Source organism: Phoca vitulina, unplaced genomic scaffold, assembly GCF_004348235.1.
Source record: "Phoca vitulina isolate PV1807 unplaced genomic scaffold, GSC_HSeal_1.0 scaffold11, whole genome shotgun sequence".
Lineage (NCBI taxonomy): Eukaryota > Metazoa > Chordata > Mammalia > Carnivora > Phocidae > Phoca > Phoca vitulina.
This window is the reverse complement of record NW_022589714.1, coordinates 39,298,938-39,323,742: the sequence shown is the minus strand read 5'-3', so window position 1 is coordinate 39,323,742 and position 24,805 is coordinate 39,298,938. Positions and strand designations below refer to the sequence as shown.

General features: G+C 56.4%; 1 long non-coding RNA gene across 1 annotated transcript; it reads left to right on the top strand.

Annotated features, from left to right (window-relative positions):
- Nucleotides 1–12,591: 12,591 nt before the first annotated feature.
- LOC116635726 lies at nucleotides 12,592–22,850 on the top strand. The gene is made up of 3 exons (XR_004300206.1): nucleotides 12,592–12,612; nucleotides 22,167–22,422; nucleotides 22,670–22,850. It is a non-coding gene; the product is annotated as an uncharacterized LOC116635726 (long non-coding RNA).
- The last annotated feature ends 1,955 nt before the right edge of the window (nucleotides 22,851–24,805 follow it).

Below are 24,805 nucleotides of genomic sequence, written 5' to 3'. Positions count from 1 at the left end.
TTTATTTATCTATGTGAGAGAGAGAGCACGAGTGCGGGGCGGGGGAGGAAGGGGCAGACGGAGAGGGAGAAGCAGACTCTCCACTGAGCAGGGAGCCGGATCCCAGGACCCTGGGATCATGACCTGAGCCACCCAGGCGCCCCACAAATGTGTCTTTCACATCCTTCATGCATCTGAGGCTCACAGGAATCCTGTAGGGCTAGCAGAGTAGGTAGAGTTATCCCCATTTCACTGATGTGGAAGCGGACTGAGAAGGGAGAGGTTTGCCCATGATCATGTGACTAAGGAGGAGCAGGGCTGAGCCTTGGCTCTTTCAAGCCACTTCTCTGAATCACATACTCCATGTTCTCTGTCATTTATTTGTAGGACTTCCTCCCAAAGCACTTCCTCCCAAAGCGTAACATGGATTACATTCCATGTGCTTTCGGGGAACTTTTCGTTAAATCTCCTGAGTTACCTGGAGCAGTCCTGGGGTGGAAGGTGGAAAGTGTGGTCCCCAGCCAGAGATTAGGGTCATGGACTCCGGTGCTGGGAGGAATCTGGGTGTCCTTGTCTTCCCATAGACCTAGATGGGGACGAGGCGCCTGGCTGGCTCATTTGGTAGAGCAGTAGACGCTTGATCTCAGGGCCCTGAGTTCGAGTCACACATAGGGTGTAGAGATTACTAAAAATAAAAAAGATAGAAATGGGGACATCAAGGGCTTCTTGAGCCCAGATGGCACCAGGATGACTGCCTGGGATGCCCAGATCAAAGATTGGGGTGCTAAGGGGGGCCTCCAAGAGTCCTGGTTTACATATCACCTTCAGGCATGTCCCCCTAAGGAATCATTAGCTTGGTTTTACAAACAAGGAAACTGGAACCCTGACAAGTCATTAGGGCAACAGTATTTATTGAACACCTTTATTATATTATGAAGCGCCGAGCTCAGTACTCAATATGATGAAGGACTAAATGAGCACAGTTCTCAAGGTGCTTACAGTCTGGTGGGGAGGAAAGAGTTTGAGACTTGGGATCACAGAGTCTGGGTCTGAGTTCCAGATTAGAGGGCCATTTTTTTTGAACAAACAACCCTGATTTAAAGTCACTTTAACCTCTCTGAGCCTCAGTATTCACATCTCTACAATGGGAATGTTCCTACTTTCCTTTAAGCCTGCCATTAAAAATTAGATCTATAAAACGCCCATGCAGTGCCCCTCACAGACGTGGTCCCCTCTTAATTTCCTGCCAGGCTCTGTTCTGTTCACTTCTTACCCCTCCCTCCCTTCTGGCTACTCCCTCAGGATCGACCACCTCTTTTGGAAACATCTGAACTCTTGGCCCAACTTTATCAACTCCCCCACCATCCCCAGCCACATCCTAGCTTGAATAGCTGTGAGCAACACGGGGGTGGGGGTGGGGGGTCAATAGCTCTCCTCTGCAGCCTCTCACGTCATCCATCCCCCACCCAGAGGAGACAAGGAGACCCACAGGCACTCCCTCCCTCTTTCTCTGGCTTCCTCAGCTCAGAACACAGCTTTTCCCAGGAACACCCACTTCACCCAGCCACTGAAGTCCTTTCTCACTGCTCTTGAGGAGCTGACTCCAGAGAGACAAATGCAGAGATCGACAAGCCCCAGGATGTCCTAGGAGAGCTGGCTCAAAAGCCCCCCTCGGGACATTTGCTCCCCTCTCTGCTCTGCAGCTTCACTCTGTTTGGTGAAGGTGGCAGGGGTTGGGGTGGGGACAGCTGTGGCAGGACTCTCTAGCTGGACAGAACGTTGCCCCCATAAGGTTGGTGGGGTCTGCCAGGACTCTGCAGAACCTGGGCAGCCTTCCCTCTCTGTCCAGCCTGGATGGGGGTGAGCATCCCAGATAGGGATGGGGACTCCTGGGTCCCTGCCCGTGCTGTGCCTCTGCTCCAGCCCGGGCCTCAGATCTGCCTCTTGGGCTTTGGTCTCCTACCCTATAAAATGGTTGAATAACCTGCCCCTGGCTCCCACCAAATCTACGCAACCTGGTGTATTACGGGCATCTCATAAAACTATGAAACACACTTAAATGCCTGCAGTGCCATTCAGATGGAACCGGGGTCCCTTGTGGAAACTTGGACAGAGCTGTGGGGTTCAGGGTAGACCACAGCACATTCTTGGTGGGCGGATGGGCTGCCCAGGCCGAGGGGCCATGCTTCCCTGGCCCTGTCCTTCCTCCAGCCTTAAGCTGTAAAAATGCCAGCTAAACAGAGCCAGAGATGCCTCAGAATTCTTTTCAGGGGCAGCGTGAGGCAGCGGGTCCCGCCAACAGCAACACGGGGAGCCTGCCGGCTGCCTGGGCACCCTGGTCACGCCCCCTGCACAGAGCAGCTTCTCAGCAGCTTGTTTCCTGGGGCAGGTGGACTGGCGGGAGTCTCTCAGCACTCGTCCGGAGATTGCATGACCTGTCCTGTTCAGGGGCACTGGGGGGGCGGGGGTGGCCACTGGGGGATGCCTGGAAACAGTGGGTTGGGAGGGAAGTGGCCAGGAATGTGAGCAGGGAGAGCAGGGTGTGAGAACAAACAGTGAAACCAGCAGGAACGTGGATGCGGATGTGGGGGCAGGTGGGGGGCTCTGGCTAGGAGCACTGGCAGGCAGTCACTGGAGGGCAGGGCAGGGGCTGAGGGATGGGTTCCCAGGATAGAATGTCACACTGTCCCCCAGCACTCAGGCGGGGGGGGTGGCGAATGGGATGGGTACTGGGGTTCCTCCCCCGAACCTGCAAGCCAGGCCTCTCAGTGCTTGAGAGGTCTGAGATCCTACAGGGAGAGGGGTCTGGGCCTGCTATGGGTTCTATGCCCTTTCTACCTAAGGCTAAGGAGCTCTTCCCAGAAAAGGGCCCGGGGCGCTTACATGTGCTTGCAGAATCAGGGGCTCAGGGTCACCAGGCTGAGGAGGCTGTCCATTCCATTTCTGCCTCCTTGCAGTACAACGGAAGGCAGATGGCCTCCTCCCTCTGAGACCTCAGGTCTCCGCATCTGTACAATGGGGATAACACAACCTCTGCGCACCGCTGCAAGGGGAGTGGGGTCAGGGGGACCGGCGTGGGCCTCTGGAAGAAGCCGACAGGGCCCCAGAGGTGGTCTTTGTGGATGAGAGGGTGGGCACTGGGGAGGAGGGGGACGGACACGGAGCTCCTGAGTACCTCTCGCCCTGCTTACTTAACAATAAGCACGTGATTTAATGCGGCCCGTAAATCCTTTTCCGCCTCGGCCTCTCAGCTACCGCACCACAGGCTCAGAATTCAGTTTTAAACAAGTCTGGGATTAGGGCTGCAGCTGTGAGATGCAGGGGGTATCTGTGTGTGGCGGGGTGCACTGGCCTGGGGGGCCGGCCACGCTGCTTCCTACGCAGGGACCGGGAGCGGGGGGCGGGCGTGATGTCTGCTGGGCTAAGAAGGAGGATGGCGCAGCAACTATCTCAAGAGAGGTCTCGCGGCCCTGGGGAGGGTTGGGGCCTTGCAGAGGGGTCCCCAGAACCACAGAATCTCAGGAGGGACCCCAGGCTTCATCATGCCACCGGGCCCTGGGCTGTACCAGGCAACTTTGGAAAGGGAGGGGGGAGGATGGGAAGCCACAATGGGTCATCACTGGTCTCACTTTTCATATATGAAATGTCTTTGAAGCAGAGCCTGCTTCTCAGTTCCCATGAGGCTTTGTCTGGTGTTTCAGCTTTTCAGAGAGCTGGGAGCCAGGGTTGGAGAGGGACCCTGGAACCCTAGCTCGAGATGAGGATGAAGACAAGTGCAGCTGTGGGAAGCAGTCTTCAGACCTGGGAAAGGCTTCCCGTGGAGCCGGACTGGGTGTCTGCAGGGTCACCCCACCTGGCAGGATTAATACCAGCGGGGGAGAGCCACCCAGATCAGACGGCCCGGAGCCCCAGCTCCGTGGCAGGAAGGGTGCCGCCCTGGGAAGGAAGAGCACAAGCTCCCCGTATGGAAAGAGAGCAGCTGAGGTGGGTATCGCCACGTGGCTGGTTGCTACAGAGGAGAGTCGGCATCGCTGAGGGGGCAGCAGGTTTCGGATTTAAGAACCTGCACGGCGATGGCACCACTCTGCCTGCCCAGCTCGGACCCTGGCCTCACGCTATCAGCGGTGCGTGGGCAAGTTACTTCATCTCTCCAAGGCAGTGACCATGAGGGTTAAAGAAGATAATAATTCAAGAAATGTTTGTCCCACTCCCCCAGAAAGGGTCTTGGAAATTCTGCAGTGCATAGAAATGGAACCTTTCCCAATGAGCTGGTCTGTTCCAAGGCATAGTGGGATGTTTGTCCCAGGGTATGATGGTGGGATGTTTGCCCTATAGACTATTGACTCCTTTCTACACTAGCTAGACGTCCTTCCCTCAGCTCCCAGGACACCCTGTGCTTTGTGATTTCCTTGACTTCTTCCTCTACCTACTCTGGAGAGAGAGGGCCCGGGATCTCATCCACCTCTTTGGTCCCTGCCACCACCTTCACCTGCAGATCCTATCTCCAGCCTCACCTCTGTCCTGGACCCCTCCCTCCACCCCTCGCCCAAGCCAGACCCGCTCCTTCTCTGATTTCCTTGCTCACCCATGAAGTCAGCCCAGCCGCGACTCCTGAGCTCCATCACCAGACAGCCGTCATGGACAAGGTCCCATCAGTTCCGCCTTCCAAATCTCCCGGGTCCTCCTAGGCTCTCTTCTTCCTCACCAGAGCTGCTTCCTCTATCTGATTCCTCACAGCTTCTCTGGCATTTCATCCAGTCCCCCCTATACCCCCCCCATCTATCCCCAGCAGGTCACGGATGAGTTGCTTAAAATGAACATTGTGTCATACTTTAAAAAGCTCTGACAATTACCACTCTGGCCTACACTCCTCACATTTTCCTACCTCTGTGCCATGGTAGAAGCTTTTTCCTTTGCCTAGAATACTTTCCTCCGCTTCTCCAACCCCCAAAGTGCAGCCTCAGTGGAGCCTCCATCATTTCCTCAGGCTCATCCCCTGTCCTAAAACCCTCCAGCGGTCCTCCTAGGCCTCCGGAAGCAAGTCCTGGGTCACGATCCCAGGAGGCCTCCAAGACTGTCTTAAAGGGGTAACTGAAGGGAGTTGGATGCTGGGCTCCTTACAGCGACGTGAACAGAGCTGAGGGAACCGACACGGGAAGGAGCCAGCGGCTGGCCTGAAAGAAACAGGGAGGCAGCTGTAGCTTCTAGAGAGGGGTCATCTGCGGCCATAGATAGAGGGACACAACTCCCTGCCCCGCTGTGGTCTAGCAAGACTGCTAGGGGGCCTCTCTCTCTTCCCCTCCTGAGATTACCTCCTGGTGCCTCCCATTGGCTCCATTCAACGAAGCCAGAGGGGCAGGGGACCTGGGGTGATACAACCCGTGGGAGCCAGCCTCCCCAGAGAAGGGTGGAGAATGGACCTGGGGGAGAATAGCCATCGTGGGCCCCAGCTCCCGGTGTGGTTGACTTGGCGCTCTGGCCCCAGCCCACCTCTAAGTGGCATGCCTCGCACACCCTCTAGCACTCCAGCGGGCCCCCGAACCCGCAGTGCCCCAACTTGCCAAGCCTGTACCTTTGCAATGCTGTTCCCTGGGCCCTTTCCTGCTTCCTCTGTTGGCTGAGACCTGCTCATCCTTGGACTCTCAGCTGTGGTTGTGCCTCTGGCCCGAGGCCCTGAGTCTGTGCTTCCAAGGCCCCCTGGGCCCACCTTCATCAGGCACTTAACTCTCATTGTCCCAGTCTCTTCACTCACCCTGAGGACTGTGTTTCAAAAGTGCTTATTTGCTGCCCTCCTTGCGGTAGGTGTTCACTGAAATGCTTCTTGAACCGAATCCTAGCGCCTGTGCCTCTGGAGAAGGCTCATGTTCTGGCCCCAAGACCGCCATCTCCTCGAGAGCAGGAAACACGTCTAACTCCGTTCGGTATCGCCCTAGCGCCTAATGCAGTGGCTTTTTCAATAAGGTTTGTTGATTGCTCGTATGAAGGAATGAATGTGTGGGAGGCAAAGCAGACAGAAAGAGGGGGACAGGCAGACCCTGTGCTCCCAGAGTTCAGGGGAAGACATTGCTCCTAGCTACGGAGAATCAGGGAAGACTCTCAGAGGGCTAACTTGGAGCTGGCCCTGAAGGATGAAATCGTGAGGAGGGCTGGGAGAAACACTTCCAGGCGGGGCATGGCATGGCCGAAGGGCCTGAAGGACAGGGGAGGGTCAGGAGAGACGTGAAGGGGGCCACCTAGCTTCCTGGGCTTTCCTCTGGGCAGTCTGTCCCTCTCTTTTCCTCCTGCTTCTCTTCCCATTCCTGCCCTACCTCCTCCAGCAGTCCTGTGATATCTGCCCCTCTGGGAGCTCCTGAACTCTGGGGCTCCGCACCCCCAAGTGTAGCGCCCCTCCCCCTCTGCCCGGCCTGAGCTGGCTCCAGAGGCCGGTGTTCCCGTGTTCTCCCCCTGCCCCCGCTTCTTTGGGCCCTGGCTGGGAGCCTCTGAGGGCTTGAGCTGTGAGTTCGAGTTTGGACAGGAGCCTGCTCGGCCCCCAGTGACGTGCTGGGGCTGTCTGGGCCACAGGGAGCCAGACGTGAAAACCGCCAGTCAGCGGAGCAGGGTGGCCGGCCACAGTGCGCCAGCCTGGGTGCCCGCCCTGCCCCTCCTGCCCCTCCCTTCCCTGAGGGGTGTCCCCAGTGGACTGGCCAGTGGCCCGAGGCTCCAGGGGAACATGCTTTTTGCAAGCTGTGGCTGAAGGAGGATGAACCCGCTGTCCTGCCAGCTCTGTGTGGCGAAGAGGGAGGTGCCCTTTGCCGACCGGCACCCCGCGGGACGCCAGCCCCAGGGAGAGTGACCGAGGTTCTGGCCTCTGCTCCCTAACCCACTGGGTCCTTTTCCCCTTGGGGCCTTTGGTGGGAAGGCCAGAGCTTCCAGGACTGGGGGGAGTGACTCCCAGGAGGGTGTTCACGGGCCTGGGCTCAGGCCTGGGAAAAGCCCATGCGGATGGAGGCCACTGACTTCTAGGGTACAAACCAGCTGGCAGACTGTGGCGGGGCAGAGAGAGGGGGCTCCTTCCATGGCCCTGGTGCTTGGGGCCCCTGAGGGCCCATTGCGGCTGAGAGCTGAGGCCGGGGCGGGGTAAAGAGGCCAGAAAGGCCCCAACAGATCCTCCCAGGCCTCCTCCTCTGCCAGCCCTTCCCCCCAGCCCTCCCAGGCCTGAGGGCAGGCACCCAAGGGAAAGGGGCCCTCAGCCCGCTCCAGTGATGCAGACAGAGGCCTCCTCTGAGAGGGGCCAGGCGTGGAGGAGTGGGCACCAGGGGGTGAGGCTGTCTTAGGGGGTGAGGAGTCTGAACTGGGCTTGCTCCCCACTGGTGGAAGGCAAACAAAAACAGAGCTCACTCTTACCCTCCACAGGCAGCCCCCCTGCAGTGAGGGGTCTACTTCCCTGACTGTTGGTTTTCCTCCAGAGTAAGAAAGAGAATCAAGACAAGGATCCCATTTCCTTCAGATTCGCTTATTGCTTCAATCTGTCTCTCCCTCGGTGTTTGCCTTGTTTGTTCCTTCCTTTTTTCGTTCAGTAAATAAATGTATCTGAGTACCTGACAAGTACTTGGCCTTTTGCTGGGTAAGCTCTGGGGGCTCTGAAGAAGTGGGAAATGAGAGTTCCTAACCTTTAAAAAAAAATTTTTTTATTTATTTATTTGAGAGAGACAGAGAGCACAAGCACGGGCAGCAGCAGAGGGAGAGGGAGAAGCAGGCTCCCTGCCGAGCAGGGAGCGCGATGTGGGGCTCAATCCCAGGACCCTGAGATCATGACCTGAGCTGAAGGCAGACGCTTAACGACTGAGCCACCCAGGTGCCTCTTTTTTATTTTTTTAATTTTTATTTATTTATTTATTTTAAAGATTTTATTTTTTGACAGAGAGAGAGACACAGCGAGAGAGGGAACACAAGCAGGGGGAGTGGGAGAGGGAGAAGCAGGCTTCCCGCCAAGCAGGGAGCCCGGTGTGGGGCTCGATCCCAGGACCCTGGGATCATGACCTGAGCCGAAGGCAGACGCTTAACCGACTGAGTCACCCAGGCGCCACCCCCCCCCACCTTTTTGGGGGGCAAAAATCTTCCTGATGAGTGATGACCAGACTACACCCCCTCTCTCAGCAAACTGCCTATGTCACCAGCCTGGGTTAACAATTCCTAAATGCTACCAGCCTCACGGGGGAGGCAGACATGAAATCGAGAACTAAACACAGTGTGAGAAATGCTAAATGGGTTTGATTTCTGACTTACTAAGTCTCTTACCTCTTTGAACCTGGGTTTCTTCAGCTTTGAAGGGGGGATACTTATATCACCTCCCTGTGTCACTGTGGAGAACGAATGAAACAAACTCTAGAAAGGGCCTAGCAGTGTCTGGTGTATATTAAGTGTTCATGTATATGAATCCTCTTTCCCTCTTATCCCTAGGTCCCTAGGAGATCGGCACTATTATCACTCCATAGTACGGAAGAGGAAACTGAGGCACAGCAAGGTAAAACAGTGTCACGCGGCTGATAGCAAAGCTGGGATCTACACCTCCTTGGTCTGGCATCAGAGTCTTTGCTTTAAGCCACCACTCTGTATTGCTTTTCTAGAGCGGCTCTGTTTCCTCACCATGGAATGAGCCTCTAAGTCCCACTCAGCTTCTTGCAGATCACTTCTGTTGGAACAAAGGATCCAGGAGAGAAAATGGAAGTCCTAGAGAAAATGTTCTGCCTTTCCTAAAAATACAAGTTCAAGTTTAAGCGTCGAAGCAAGTGGGGGAAGGAAGTCTCCAGAGGACCAACTTTAAGGAGTGGTAGGAACATCAGCCTGGAGCTAGTAGAGCTAGGTTCGGGTTTTGGATCTGTTACAAAGCCACCTCTCTAGGTGGTGGCAAGAATAAGATCTATAAAAGCGCTTGGAGGCCCTGTGTGCCTTCCATGGCCTGACCAAGGGCCAGCCCTGTACCAAGGCCTCACATCCGGCTCTGCCACAGACTGTGAGCTCCACCAGGGCAGGGCCGGGTCTGTGCTTTGCTCCCAGCTCTTGGCCCCCTTGCTGGCCCATGTAGTGCTCTATAAATGCTTGCTAGATGAAGAAACCAAAGAGGCACCTCCCGAATGTCAGACCTTTACACCAAGAGACCTCCTTTCCTTTTCCCGGTCTGGGGGCCTGATACCTCCCTGTCCTGGGATTTCCAGGACAGCAGCCAGGGTTGCCAAAGGAACATTTTTTGCCAAGGTCCAGGAGGAGCACCTGCCTAAGCCACCCTGACCTCCCCCTAGCCCTCTCAATCCTGAGTATCCCAGCCCTCAGGGTGCCTAGCAATGCCCAGAGCCTGCTGGACGCAGACCAAGTCCCACAGCCCCCAAGGCACAGACAGGTGGCCCGAGAGGGACCAGGTCATTTCAGTTTCACACAAAGAAACTGCCAAAGTTTTCCTCTGAACACACTGGCCTTCTACCCACAGTCTCCCAGGGACCTATCCGGGAGAGCAGGAGTGCGTGTGGCTGAGCCCTCGCTCAGAATTTCATTTCGTAAATTGCATCCTATATTCTAAGCCATGAGGTCAGTGGATAGTTAAAGAGATCTATGGTGAATCCCTTTGTAAACTGGGGAGAGAATTCCTTGAGGGAACCTTTGTACACATCTAGATTTGCTTAAAGGAAAGCAAAAACTTGCCCCAGGCTTCCTGTTTCACAGAAGGGGAAACCAACGTCTTGAGGGTCCAAGCACCTTGCTGGGTGGGGGAGAATCTGAGTGGGGAGGAGGCCTGTCCCCCTGGGAGGAGCTGGGAAGGAGGGAGACTCTACGGCCCGGCAGGCAAGAGCCGGGGATGGAAAGGGGGGCCTGCGCTGCCACGTGGGAGTGCCAGCAGGGGTGAACCAGGACAGCCTGCCCCAGCTGAGGACTGGCCAGAAGTCTGCTTATCTGACAGTCCAGTTTGGGTCAGTGGACCTCCATCCACGTGGATAAGGCAGCACCAGCTTTGTTGAGCAGCATCGCGGATACCAGGGTCTGAGCCAGTGCCCAAAGCAGTGCCCGACAGAGCGGGGCTCGGCTGGTCATTGCTGGATAATCACCCAGAATGTCTAGAATGGAGTCCTCTGCTCGGCAGATGGTTATTAGTGAGGGAATAAGTTGGGTATGCAAAGCCCTAGGGTTCCATGGGTGTTTTCTGATCACCCTCTGTAGGCTTAGGGCAATACTTGGTGCTGCTGGGGGAGGGGTGTTGCCTGTGGATGGGGGTAGGTAGTGGAATAATCAGGAAGCACGGTCAGTCCTCGGCCTGAGGAGGGTCCTCATCTGCAGGAGGGGCTGACATATCCTGCCCCAGAGAATTTGAGGTTAGAGAACACGGCGGTAGAAACAGCAGAGTACATAAAAACTCCAGCTCTAGAATTGCTCATTCTTTAATTCATTTGTTTGACAACTATTTCTTAAGCACCTACTATCTCCCAGGCACCAGTTTAGGCTCTGGGGATATAACAATGAAAAAAAAAACAGATTAAACCCTCTTCCTTCATAGAGCTCACATTCTGGTAGGAAGAGATAGTAAAAAACAAGATAAACGTGTGCACACACATGTCAGTAGCCAGAATTGCTCTGAAGAAACAGAAAGCAGGGTGGGGGGCGGGGACATAGAGAGGCGATGGTAGGCTATTTTATGCAGGAAGGGCAGGTAATGCTTCTCTGAAAAAGTGACATTTGAACAGAAACCTGCTGGCATGAGTCCTGTGGATATACAGGGAAGAGCGTTTTAGGCGGCAGGAGCAGTGGGTGCAAAGGCCCTGGGGCAGGTGTATGTTTGTTGTGTTGAAGAAACAAGCGAGGCTGGAGTGGGATGACGGGGTGTGTGGAGGGTCTGAGTTCAGGGACGTAGCAGGGGAGCAGGCCACGTGGGGCCTTGGCAGTCATAGGACAACCTTGTTTCCCGTGGGCAGGCGAGGGATATGATCTGACTCACACTTTAACAGGCCCACTGCGGCCAACGTGTAGAAAATTCACTATAAGAGACCAGGTATGGGTGGAAGCAGGAGACCATTGCAAGGGCCCCGCAGCGGTCCAGGCAAGAGGTGATGGTGGCCGAGATAGCTGAGAGTAGTGGCCATGTGAGTAGAGGACAGAAAGCAGTGGGATTCCAGCTCTGCAGCTTTCTAGCTGTGTGCCCTTGGGCAGATTACTTAACCTCTCTGGGCCTCTATTTTCTCATCTAGAAAACAAGGTTGATAAAAATATCCACCTACTTACCTGGTGGGATTTTTGTGATGCTTGCACGAGGCATAAGTCCAGTGCCAGGCTCAAACTTGGGGCTCCCTCAGGGACAACTCTTAGTCATTATTAACTCCCAGGAACCCAGTGCCCCGGGAACCACATATTCATGGTGGAATTAACAGAGCCCCAAACCCCCCGAAAAAGAAGTGAGGGGTCAGTTGGCTTAGCGGGGAGAGAGCTTTAAATGTGTTTAAATCCCCAGGGTCTTAGGGCTCAGCAGGCTACTGTCCTCTCCCTGCCGGTCTCTTGCTCCCATGCCCCGGGGCAGAGGTGCCCTTGGCCTCTTGTTTATTTGTTTGCCTTTTACCTGCGTTGAAGTTTCAGCTGAGAAACCGGCCCCACCAGTTGCCGGGCCCAGCATCCCCTCCCCCCAATGGGCTTCCAGCTGTCCTGCAAAGTCCACAGTGCCCAGGAACAATGCAGGGGAGGGGACAGCTGGAAGTCTGACAGCCCTCTGTGCTCCCTGGCAAGCACGTGACCCCGGGGGGATGACTGTTGGAAGTAATGATGGGGAACAGACCCAGGGAAGGGGGAGGACTAGGGAGGAAACTCAGGTCTCTGGGCAGGTGCTGGGGGCCGTGGTGCCTGCAGGACTGGCTCTCCCGGCTCAGGACGCGGCCATGGCTCTGCCAGACAAGGGATGGCTCTCAGGACAGCTGGGGACATTTGCCTGCCCTGGAGGACATCGGCCTAGAAGCCTGAAGGGACAGGCCCAGAAGGGGTTGGTCTAGCCCTGCTGCACCCATTTATTGATTCCCTCTATCATCTATTTATTCCAAATACTGAAGCCTATTGCGTGCCTCAGCCTGGGCTTAAAAATTTTCCTCCTACAAGGAACGTTTCTTAGAGAAAGTGAGAGGAGAGAAAGGAAGTGACTTTTCCAAGGTCACGTAGTAATTTTCTGCAAAGCCCTTCCAGGACTCCTGACTCCCTGTACAGTGCTCTGACCAGTAAGTGCCCCTAATGCTCTGGCCACCTCTTGGGTGGCAGAGGCCAGCCTGTGCCTGTCTCTGGGAGCTCCCGCCTTAGGGCATCTACATCTGTCTGGTTACCTGGGAGGGGGCCTGGGGGTGTGTGTGTGCTGTGCCCTGTTCAGGGCCATAAAAGCTAAAGGACGTGTCTCCAGCTGGGGGGTTGTGTGTGTGTGTGTGTGTCCTGGACCAGCCAGGGAGGGGTGGCGCCTCTCAGCCATGTGGCTTCAGCCTACTCAGGGTCATCTCCCTAGATCAGTTTTTAAGTGGGAATGGATTTGTCTGCCAACTTGTCAAGGTCACTGTGGGGAACACGAACATGTTTTTCTAAAGCCCTCCCTCTCCCCCCACAGACAGGATCAGTGCTGGTCAAAGCAGGGATGGGGACAAGAAGGTGAGTTCCTGGTTCCTGGGCTGGGCGTCTGGCTTGGCAGCTAATAAGCCTGTCACTTCTGGGAAGTCTGTGGCTGTGGGTAGTGGGGGCTGTGGGGAGACCCACCCTACCCTTGGGGAGTCTACTCAGGGAGACACAAATGCTGCCCATGGGGAGTCCCCAGGCTCCTAAACCCAAGGGCTTAAATTAGGAAGAGTTTATCCAGTGGTTCTGTGGGCCCCACTGGCCCCATGGCACCCCAGAAATTGGTGTGTGAGCTAGGCACCTACCCTAATCTCCAGCTCAAAAAGGTAGGAGGCCTCTGCCTCTGGCCACGGAGACTGACACACACGGGGTCTCCCAGCCCCTCCGTGCCAGATGGCCAGGCCTGCTCTGTCTTTACACCTCTGGTCCCCATGCAGCTACGTGCCCAGTTCTGTCTAGTCCCGCTCCTTCGGCACCGCTTCTGGAGTCAGGGTTGGGGGGGCGTGGTGGGACCCAGCAGTGACTTCCATGAGACTCTCACTCTAGGGGAGTGCCCCATAGACAGCCCTGTGCACGGCCACCGCTCACATGCACACACACACACACACACACACATCGGCCTCTCTCAAGTCCCCGTGTTGCTGGACACTCAGAATTATGGATCCAGCCACCCAAGACCACATGCTGACTGTTGCCCCCAGAATAGGCCCGTGGTCCAGCCTGGGCAGCCCCATCCTTCCTCATTGGCCTCAGCATCTGTGTCCAGGTGGCTTTGGGCCTCGGGCCGCACCCCACAAGGCTCTTCTCCTTGTTGTAGGCTCCGGCACTGCCAGCCCAGCCGAGAGAGATGCCCAGAGCCTGCTTTGTATCCGGCCCAGCCTCCCGGTGCTGGGGAGGGTGGTGGGAATAGTGCTGAAGGTCAGGGCTGGGGCCAGCGGGGCCTGGGAAACTGCAGAGTCCACGGTGGGTCAGGAGGGCCCAGCCTGTTTGTTGACCCTGAGCTGTGGACATAGGAGAAAGTACCACATCCCTTCCTGCATCTCCTCCCTGGGCTGCGTTCTGCCCTCCTCCTGTCCCTGGTGCCCTGTGGTCACGGGCCCTGCCCCCAGCCAATGACCCAGGCTTCTCCCCTTCTTGTCCATTTCCCCGCTCTCCGGCCACCCCATCCAGGCCCACTCCAAGTGGGGCTTACGTGTAAAAATATCCCAGCTTTTTTTAAGCTTGTTATCTACTATTTTTATCAGATGGTCCAAGCAAAGCATGGCCGAAAAAAGGGAAAATCATACAGCAATGTTTGCCAAGCTCAATAGAAATAGCAACGGGTGGGCTATTTTTAACAAGATGAATACCCCTGTCCTCTGAGGTCTCCCCTGGCCCCACACCAGCATCCTTTGTCTCTCTGCCTGGACAGCAGATTTTAAAATACGCCCACAGTCACCAAACCACTAAATGCACCCAAGACAGTGACTGAGGCACTTGGAGCCAAGGAGGACCGTGGGGGGTATTTTTTCCCTTCTCCTTGCCTCCCCTGAAGGAAATCACACTCTTTTGTTTGAAAAACCTTCCAGGTTGGTTTTCGAGGCCTTTTCCTGGTTGTCCCACTCCCACGGGAACAGCAGAGGTTACTCTGAAACATGCAGTGGTTTGGGCAAGAGTGATCCCAGAGGCCCGGTACGGCCCGCGGTGGTTCCTGTGCCGGGCTGTGGTGGAGCACTCACAGAACGAGCCCGCAGCAGCCAGGCCCCGCAGAGCAGAGTGGGGGCAGACGTGGGGGGTGCGGAGGACTGCCTGAGGTGGGAGGCGCAGAGGGGGTCCTCACTGGGCCTCTCTGCTCGGCCACGGCAAAGCTGACGGCTGGCGGGTCCTCTGAGCTGCAGTCTGCACAGAAAAGAGTCACACACCTGTCGCCGTGGGAAGCCACCTCTCGTGGGCCGAGCAGCACGGGAGACTTCGGGAGAGAGTGAGTCACAGCCTCTCTCCAGGCCTCCGTGTCCCCCTGTGTACCAGGAGGGGCCTGCTGGACTCTCCCGGCCTTTGGGGATGTGTGGTTGGGAAAGCAACAGAAAACAGAAACAAAAGGTGACACGCTCTTAGGGGAGGCATTGAATGAAACACTTTCTATCCCATTATTATTCCCTGACTTAATCTTCACCGGAGGGAACACCCAGGGAAGGCCTCGAATCATGTGCCCACCCTGGGGCCAATCTTTCTGGCCAAGGGGATGGGATCCTGTGATTGGCCGTCTCTGATCCCAGGCCTTCCCTGCGGCCAGTCCCAGGCTCATGGGGACAGCAACTGCAGGTGGTGGGGGGACTGATGCTGGGGAGAAGGGGGGGGAGGGGCTGGGCAGAGAGACCGGGAGCGCCCCCTACAGGTGGTGGAGCTGGGCACTGACTCCAAACACCCTTCTCCCATGCCCTCCTGGGGACCCTGTTCGGAAAGGTATTCTGCTACAGGTCCGGGCAAAAGGAGGGAGAAGTGGGTCCCGGGCAGGAGGAGGTGATGAGGGCCCGGGGGCCCCAGGTATGACTCTGCTTCAGGCATTCCGGATCCCTGAGCCCCCTCCCCGCCATGCCAAGCTCGATCTGGTTTCCAGGCCTTTGTCCTTCTAGCAGCAATACTGCCCCCCACCTCCCCTTCTCCATTTCCTAACCTCCCATACAGTTAAAAAAATTTATTTAAATTCAATTAATTACCATATAGCGTATTATTAGTTTCAGAGGTAGAGGTCAGTGATTCATCAACCTTATATAATACCCAGTGCTCATTCCATCATGTGCCCTTCTTAATGCCCGTCACCCAGCTACCCCATTCCCCCACCCCCTCCCTTCCAGCAGCCCTCAGTTTAAAGACTCATCTCAATGGCCCCTCCTCAAGGAAGCCTTCTCCCTTTCCCAGGCAGGACAGGGACTCTGGAACCCCTGCCCCTAAACCGTAGTGTATGGTGACTGCCTGCCGCGTGCTTGCCAGGGACCAAGGCCTACTCGATCTGTTCCCACAGGGCCCAGCCCAGGGTATGAGTGCAGAAAATGTCTGTGGAGTGGATGGAAGGGAGAAGAGACAGAGGAATGGGGACTGAGAAAGAAAAATGAGAAGACAATGGGGTGGAGGGCTGGGGGAGGGGGAGAAAGGAAGTGCAGTCACAGGCCAGGGCTCAGGAGGGCATGTTCGGAGGGGAGGGAGGGCCTGAGCACAGGCAGGTTCTCTGATCCCAGAGGCTCTGGCCCGGGGCCGTACTCCTGGGGGGGCAGTGTCATTAGTGGATAGACACCACCTGCTTGTTACTCAGTAGTGTCTGTCGACTGACTAACTATTGTGTGCCTGGCACTGTGCTGGGCACAGGGCCTCTCTTCTCTGCCGGCTGCCCTAGGAAGGGGGATCAGAGTGATGGGGAGCAGGGCCCTCATAGTCTCCCGCGGCCCTGAGGAAATGGATCTGCCTGTTTCTGGACAGTGGGGGTGTACCCCCACCTTGCCCGGGGTGCCTAGGTCGGCGTACTTCTCAGAGACATTGCATGGCAGGGACACCACTAGAAGCCATGAGGGCCCTGTCAGCCATGCCCTGCTGGAGTCTTGCCCACACCCCCACCCCCCGCAGGATGCCCCGGAGGGGAGCTCCCACTCAGGCTGGCCCCTCATGCCACTCCCACCAGAAGGAAGGATGGAGATGGGGAGAGGAGGGGGTTAGCCGACCAGCTGCTGCCCAGCCTGATAATGAATCGTCCCAAAGTTTGCTGCCCCGTCTGAATAGCTCTGCTTTTGAAAGGGGTTTGTGACAAAGGGTACATTGAATGTCCGCCACTAGACAAGGAGGGCCGCCCGCACACATACACAGGGGAAGCCCCTTTGGGAGACTGCGAGAGATGGCGAGAGGGATCCAGATAAGGAGCAGCATTCTGTCGCTGAATCTGCCTGCTGGGCTTGGCTGGGTTCTCCTTCTTTCTGACTCTGGGACTGAAAGGGCTCTCGCCTCGGGTGTATGAGGTGGCAGCTGATCTCCTTGGTGGTGTCTGTGGCCCAGGGACCAGCTGAACTGGGGTGGGGGTCCGGGAGGGGGTGGAGCAGAGCCGGCTCACAGAGGGCATCTGGTTGTTTAGTTGAGAATGTAGAATGCTGCTGCCCTTTGCTGGACACTCCCTTCTCCTGGGATCCTGATGGTCGGGACGCTCCCCAGGCCTCCTCAAGACCCCAGCCCAAGTAGACTACATTCCTAGAGGCCAGAGTCTCTCTGTCCTGCCTGTCTGGGGCCCCCCACACCTCCTGGCAAAGCAAGTGGCCGAGGGTGGGGGCCCTAGTGCTCACGGTTCTGGAATTGATTATGATTTTGTTTGTTCAGAAATTATTGGGAACAGTATTTTCTGTTGATTCAATTTAATGTGCATGTGCATATGCATATTTGGTTTTCTCCACCAAAAATCTGGCTTTGCAGAACCTCGGTTTGTGGCCCCACCTTTAGTCCTGAAGTCATTTGTGTATTTATTCAGCAGATTTGTTTTATGAGCACGGGATGTGCCAAGCAATGGCTGAACATCTGGAGACCCAAGGGCTTCCCTCACGCGATGGGCCATCCTGGGCCCAATTCCTTTGAATGGGAGAAAGGGATTGGACAAGAAATATCCCCGAGATCTCCCTTGATGAGCCTGTAAGGACAAACAAATCATGGCTGTCCTGGGTCTGTAGCCATACCACGTCACAGGACATTCTCCGAATGCCTATTTGGGGGCAGGAGCATGTCTGCTGTGACTTGGCCCGTTAGCCCTGCATGCCACATCATCAAAATGTGTCTGTGCATGTCTGTGTGTGCTCCAGCCTTCCTAGAAGGGGTATCGAGTAAGAATCCTGACTGCCACAGTATGAGGATAATGGTAGTATCTCCATGGCAACTGACTTACTCTCCCCGCACCTTGGTTTCCTCATCTGTGAAATGGGGATAATGGGAGAGACTGCTTCACTGGCTTGTTGTCAGGTTAATACTGTAAAACACTTAAGACAATATTTTGCACATGGAAGGCACTCAGTAGATGTTAGCTTTTACTACTACTACTACTACCACCGCCTTAGAAGGCGTCTTAGATCAAGTTCGCCAGAAGCAGACCTTGAGAGGGGATTCCTGGCTCAGTGATTTCCTAAGGTAGTGCTCCCCGGGGGCCTGGGGACGAGACAACAGGAACTGGGGGATGGGAGAGGAAGAGGCCGACAAGGGTGCAGCGGATGGCTTCAGCCAGGGTCCTCCCCATGAGAGATAAGGCAGATGGGACCTTGCTCTTCTGCACCCCAGTCATTGGCTAAGGGCCACTTTGGGGGGTGTAAACTTCCAGGTACGTTGGGTTCTGCAGACAAAGTGGCTCCTATAGCCTGGGGCAGTCACCCAAGGAAGAGTGAACAGAAGGGAAAACCACAGAAGGTGGGGGAGGCACCCAGGCCCGATACAGAGACCTGGGGGAGCCTGGGAGACCTGAGGGTGGCACCAACAGTCCCCTCCGCTGAGAGATACCATGAGGAACAAATGAGCAGGGCCTGTACATGAAGCCCATGGTCAGTGGTAGCTCTAGTCTGGCTGCCTCACCAGCCATGGGTTGCTTTTGGTCCCAAGGCAGGGATTCCTTAGGGTCTGGGAGGGCCTAGGCAGGCCCAGAGCCTCATCTGTTTGTATAGGACAGTGACTCCCGCTCTGATCGAGGAACCAGTGAGAAGAGCCTGCCTGCTCTGGCTGCCTCAGCGAGGCGGTAGGAGCCCTGCCAGCCCTGCCAGCTGACACGGGCTCCCCTGGATCTGCCCCCAGGTGCTGGGAAGGAGGGAGAAGCCGTGTCAACGTTGACAACCACATGTTTACCCTCCCGGACACCCTGCACCTGCTACTTCTTCCCTGCCCTCTGCCTGATTTCTGCTGCCCATCCCACTCACGTGGGCAGTCCTGCCCTGGGCATCCCCAGGCCCCACGGTGCCAGGCAGCTCTGACCGGGTGTTCCCCGGGGGAGATGCCCGCCTTGGTATCAGACGGAATACTGGAGAACATGGCAGGCCCAGCAAAACTGGCTTTGTGAAAAGTCCGGACCCTCCTGGAAAACTCCCATGGCCAGGGAGGCAGCGGCAGGAAGGCTGCCTGCTGGGGGTAACTCTAGAGGGAATTCCCCGCTGAGGATCACCAGAATAACCTAGTATCACCTACCATGTGTCATCACTATGTTTCAAAAGGATCCCTCCGTAGGTACCATTTTATTTAAAACCTGCCACAGCGCTGTGAGGTCACTCCTTTTACAGGAGTGAACTAACGCTCGCGGGGGCCAAGTTTCAGACTAACTGACGCCGTCAGCCCTTGGCCACCCTCTCTCCACAGCGGCTTCTGCTCACTCAGGATAAAAGCCTCCAGCCTCACATAGGCCCCCACGTCTTTGCCTGACCTGGCTTCCCAGGTGTCCCAACCTTCCCTCCTCCCATCCTCCCCTCGTTGTCCCCACTCCAGCCCACCAGCTACGTCTTGGCTGTTTAATTTATAGCACACTAGCTCCTGCCTCAGGACCCTTGCACGGGCTGCCCCCTCTGCCTGGCAGGCTCTGCCCCCAGCTGCTGTGACTCTCTGTCTCTTCACGTCAGAGCTTCACGTCTCTGCTCCATCGTCACCTCCTGTCCCCCTACCTGCATTCTCTATTTCCTTTACTTTGCTTTCTTCTTATTTATTTATTTTTTATATATATTGATTTATGTATTGCCTGTCTCTGTTCACTAAAACACAAGCCCCGTGATGGCCATGATTTGCCTCTGGTTCCCTGCTGTTTCAGGTCCTCTATCGGTGTGACAGGCAGTCCGTGCTCCATAAACATGTGCAGAATGATTGAAAGGTGCCAAGACTTGGCCTCAAAAGCTCCGACCATCCGGCATCTTAGGGTTGGCAGAGGGTGGCCGACGAGACCCTGCCGAGCCCCGGGGTCTGTGGTTCTGTGCGGGCTCTCTTTTCTCACAGGCAGAGAGAACAGAGGACAGTGATCTTCGGGAGAGTTTGGCCCCAGGCATGTCCCCTCCTGTGCCCAGTTCTGTTCTGTGTGGCCACGAGTAGCCTGCCTCGGGCCCTGTGCAGCCTCCTTCTCTGGGCGGCTCTGTCCTTGGCCAGCTTGCGCTCGCTTCCTTCTTCTTGACTCTGAGGCCTGGGGGAAATGCTGCCCTTTCTCTCTCAGCCTTGGATCCTTCCCGAGTTTTCAAGTCCAGAGGAGCTCAGCTGCCTCTAAACTCCACATCTAGAATTTCCCCCAAAAGGCCTCCTGCATCATCTGAATACTTGTTCACTCAAAATAATACTAACCAAGCATCTTGTATGTGCCAGGCACCCAGACAATGGGGGGAAGGACCCAATTTCCAGCTCTGTGTCGCTGCCAGCCTGACCTGGCCCAGGAGGCCTTATAATGGGCGCCTGGAGCAGAAGGGGCTTGGGATACTGAGCCAGGGCCCAGAGCTGTCCTCCCTTTACTCCACTTTCCTGCCAAGGGACAGGAAAGGGAGCCCCGAAAGGCAGCCCCACCCCACATCTACTCCCTTCGGGGAGAGAGGCAGCTTCTTGGGTCAGCTGGGTGGAGAGCCAGTCTTTCTGAGGAGGGAGAGCCAGCCGGGCATTTGGTTTGAGGGAGGCCTGCCAGCCTGCATCCTCTTCCTTGAACTCAATTCCGAGAAAGCCTTCCCTCTCCTGCCTGCCCCTGCCCCCCAGATGGTGACCTCCTTTCCCCCCTGAAATGCCGAGCGCCTGCCCAGGGCACCTCCTCCAGGAATGCCCAGGATCCATGGCAGGGGTCTGGTTTCCCCCAACCCCCCATGTCTCCCCAGGAGAGAGGTGGGCAACTTCACCCCATGCTCTCAGAACCCAGGCCACAGGCTGCCACCTGCCCCACCTCACATGTACACAGGCTTCCTCATTCCAAGAACTCATAGACATTAGGCTTCTGTCCAGGTTTTTCCACGTCTTCACGGGCCACTGGCAACAAATCCTGGAAGGGAAAGAGAAATGAAGGTCTTCACCAGGCCAGCAAATCAGCATCATGAGCATCCTGAGGAGGGACCCTGAGGAAGGATAGCTACTCAAAACAGGCAAACCCACAAAAAGAGTCCCAAGTCTGGTGGGGTCTGTATGGCAGGAGTGGTATCTGGGCCTGATAAGAATCTCTAAAGGGCATCAACAGTTGACCATGAACTTCCTCTCTGGGCCTCAAAATCCTAGAAGGGCCCCCGAGTGCGTAGCAGTAGGATGCTTAATGTAGCCCCCTGAATGGCCTCGGGGATGCCTCCCCACCACTTCCTCCAGGAACAGGGGCCTCACCTGCAAGGCTGAGCCGGCATTCAGCAAGTTAGCCCTGCTGGGGAGTGCCCCCCTCCTGCCCCATCCCTTGCTCTTCAGGCTCCGTTCTGTCAGAGGATGTATTTAAGTTCCATATGGCAGAAGCCCTAGCCCTGTCTGGTGGGCCTTCAGTGCATGCACCTTGAGCCCTTACTGCCTTCTCCTTGGATGTTGGGACCCCCACCCCGACCAAGATGACCTCAGGGGTAGAACCCCAAGCCCAGGAACGAGAGGCACCATTGGCAGCCAGTGGCCCGAGTTCACATCTTACATCCAGCCCATTCTAACTGTGTGACCAGAGTCACATGCTTCACCCTTCTCTGCCTCAATTTCCTCCTCCGTAAAATGGATGAAATGACAGACCTATTTCATATGACTGTGGTGAACTTAACTGGAATAATCCATGCAAAGCACTCAGAACAGGCCAGGCACCAAGTAGGTGCTCAATAAATATCACCTGTTGGTGTCCTGTCACCTGTTGACATTCCATCCTGAGCTGTGAAGGATTCTGGGATTGGGTCCGGGTAGGCTTTCTCCCCAAGATGACCTGATCCTTCAGGAGATTCACTAGGAGAAGGGGGCCCTCACAGCTGCCTCCAGGCCCCTGGGGGTTGTGGCTACTCTGGAAAGCCCCGACTCACCACACTGTTTGGATTGGGTTTCTATTCCCAACACCGGTGAGAGGCCTGCTATTTATGGCCCCCCATCCAACCCCCTGGTCGGCCAGACAGTGCGTGGGCTGGGGACCACATGGCTGGCAGCCTGCTACCCCCACCGCACCCAGGCTCTCCGACCGGGGCATGTTTCACACGCTGGTCAGCCTGCTGGCTCGGCCGTAGCTTCCCCAGCTCTGCCTGGCCCCCCAGGGGGAGAAGCAGAGATGGCGGGGACATGAGGGGTCATTGGCTTCTCCATCCCGGCCTCTGGGTTCTAGAAGGTCTCTTTGAGGGGAGGTGGGTTCTTGGGGCCTTGGGGATAATACACACATACCTCTTTCTATTTCCACCCTAAGAATGACACATTCTGCCTCTTGTAGCATCTAGTTGGTTAAAACATGGGCTCTCGAGCCCAACTGCCTAGGTTCAAGTCCTCCTTCGAGCCCTCATTAGCCACCCTGCGCTAGTGCCTCAACCCCTTTGTGCCTCAGTTTCCTCAGTTGTAAGATGGAGCTAGTGCTCTCACCTTCACCACAGGCCATCATGAGGGTCAAGGGGACTGGGACAGGTCAAGTGTTGAGCACTGGATCAAAGTTGCTCTTCTTATTCCTGCAGGGTCTGGTGCGGGATGGCAACCCTGGCCTTCTTCACGTGGCTCCTGCTCCTGGACTCGGCGGGCTTGCTGTCCCCTCTGTGCAGATGGAGAAGCTGAGTCCTGAATGGGGGAAGGGACTTTGCCAAGGCCCCATACCTCGTGGAGCACTTCCCAGCCTACCGGCTGCCTCTTGATCTTTAACCGCTAGAGTCCTATCCCTGCCCCCCACCAAATAGATAAGGAGCTCCCAGCAAGAAAAGGTGGGGACCCTGACAGGTGTGCGTCCAGTGGGAGCCAGGCTGAGCTCACCCCCTGGGCCTGCCTGTCCCTCGGCTAGTGCCTCCAGCCTGCCTCCTCAGGACAGGGGCTATTTTTAGCATGTGGTGTTTGCCGGGCAGTGGGGGATATTTGCAAAGGGTCAGTCTGCTGGTGTCCTTTGATTTCCAACTGGAAACAGCTCTCGGATGTGCAGCTGATTGGCTGAGAGCATGAGGCTTTGGCGAGCCTTTTCTCTTCTTTACAGAATGTGGCCGTTTCTCCTTCCCGTCCGCCCTCTTGCCAAGCCCACAGCTTCTGTTCCTGGCTCCCCGCCGCCAAGATGGTGACAGCTTTCCCAGGTCTGGTGGGATGAGCAAATTGGACAAAGTGTGGTTTCCTGGCCCTGGCCCGGCATCTTCCCTCCACTAATAAACCTGTGGCTAACCATCCGTGGCCTCGCGCTCCGTGGGTTAGAGTACCACGCCAACAAGGCCAAGGTCACACTTTACCCCTACCAGGCTGACATTGCAGGGAGGTGTGCTCTGTCTCATGGCCTTGGCCTGCCCCCCTTGCCAATGCAGCAGGGACTGGGGGCAGGCCGGGGAGGGCTGCGGGTCAGGGAGAATGTGTGTGGGTGTCTCTCTGCCCCCAGCCCCTGGAGGGCCTGACTGAGCTGGTCCACCTGCCCGCCAATGGGCAAGGCATGGAGCCAGGCACTTTCCTACGTGAAGGTTGGCACGTATGTTGGTGGGAAAACACTGAAGACCAAGAGAGTGCCAGGCTGGCAGGCACCAGGCTACTGAGTCAGCCTTCCGAATTGGTTGGGGAGGGCTCTGGAGAGGCAGCTGAGTGGCAGAGTATGATGGTTAAGTGAACAAACTGTGAGGTTCATTCAAATCCCTGTGGGACACTTAGTAGCCACGGAGTTATGGAAGGACTCTGTGCCTCAGTATCCCCATCTGTAAAATGGAGATACTCATAGACCTCTCACGAGGATGAACTAAGCTAAGGCTTGGAAGCACTTAGCACAGTAACTACTATGTAAGTGTTAGCTCTGGTCATCATTGTAGTATCTCAACCTCCAACACCTGTTCCCTGGCCGCTGTACCCCTCAGCTCTGGCCCGCTATCCCCCCGCCCCCACTCCCTCCCTCATAGCGAGCCGAACCAGTCACTGGCCCCAAGGCCCTTGTGCTGTGGAAGCCCGGGTCACCTAGATGGCCCTCACCCCACCCCCGGGAGGCCAGGTGAACGGGGTAGCCAGACCCCAAAGGGGTCTTGCCCTCACCCCTGCCAGAAAGAAGCTCAGTGTCCTGGGAACAAGCTGGCACGGGACAGGTGCCTTGCTCTGCTCTTGTGGCTCCTGCCCAGGAGGGCGCGGCCACTGAGCTCAGGTCTATAAATAAGGTATCTGGGAGGAATGGCTTTAATTTGCACTCTACCTATTGGTGTTTACTTTGCTATTTCCAATATGGTAATTTAATTCTGTAGGGCGCCTGGCGGGGGGTGGGGGTGGGCGGGTGGCGGGGGACACCTGGGACGTGCGGTTACCTGGCCGCACCAGGAGTCACTCCTGTGTCCCTGTGCAGCTCTGGACACAGATGCCCCAGCGATAGCCATGGTCTGTGGGGACCCCAGGTGGGGGCACGGCATGGAGGGGCTTGGCTGGATATTGAGACCCTTCTGTACCCAGACCCACAGTTCTCCCCTCTCCGTTTCGCTTGTTCCTGAACAACGGCGCCAGCATCTCCCTTCCCTACTGCCTCCACGTCCCTCCTCGCCTCGGATCACGGCCTCTATCTCTGCTGAGATGACTGCCCTCCTCCAGCCACCTGGGAGCTCGCTCCAGGCTTCTCTGATGGCCATATGGCTACTTCTGATACAGCCTTTGAGGACTTTCCCCCCAGCTGCTTCTTGTGTTTTAAATTTTTGTATTTTGTCTTTTCTGTAAGATTGTGGGCTCCCTGGGGTCAGGGCTGTGTCCCCCTCAGACTGGGCTCCCTGAGGGCAGGGCTGTGACCCCCCCTCAGACCTCCCTGAGGCAGGGCTGTGTCTGCCCCTCAGACTGGGGCTCCCTGAGGGCAGGGCTCTGTCTCCCCCTCAGACTGGGGCTCCCTGAGGACAGGACTGTGTCTCCCCCTCAGACTGGGGCTCCCTGAGGGCAGGGCTGTGTCTCCCCTTCAGACTGGGGCTCCCTGAGGGCAGGGCTGTTTCTCCCCCTCAGACTGGGGCGCCCTGAGGGCAGGGCTGTGTCTCCGCCTCAGACTGGGGCTCCCTGAGGGCAGGACTGTGTCTCCCCTCAGACTGGGGCTCCCTGAGGGCAGGGCTGTGTCTCCCCTCAGACTGGGGCTCCCTGAGGACAGGGCTGTGTCTCCCCCTCAGACTGGGGCTCCCTGAGGGCA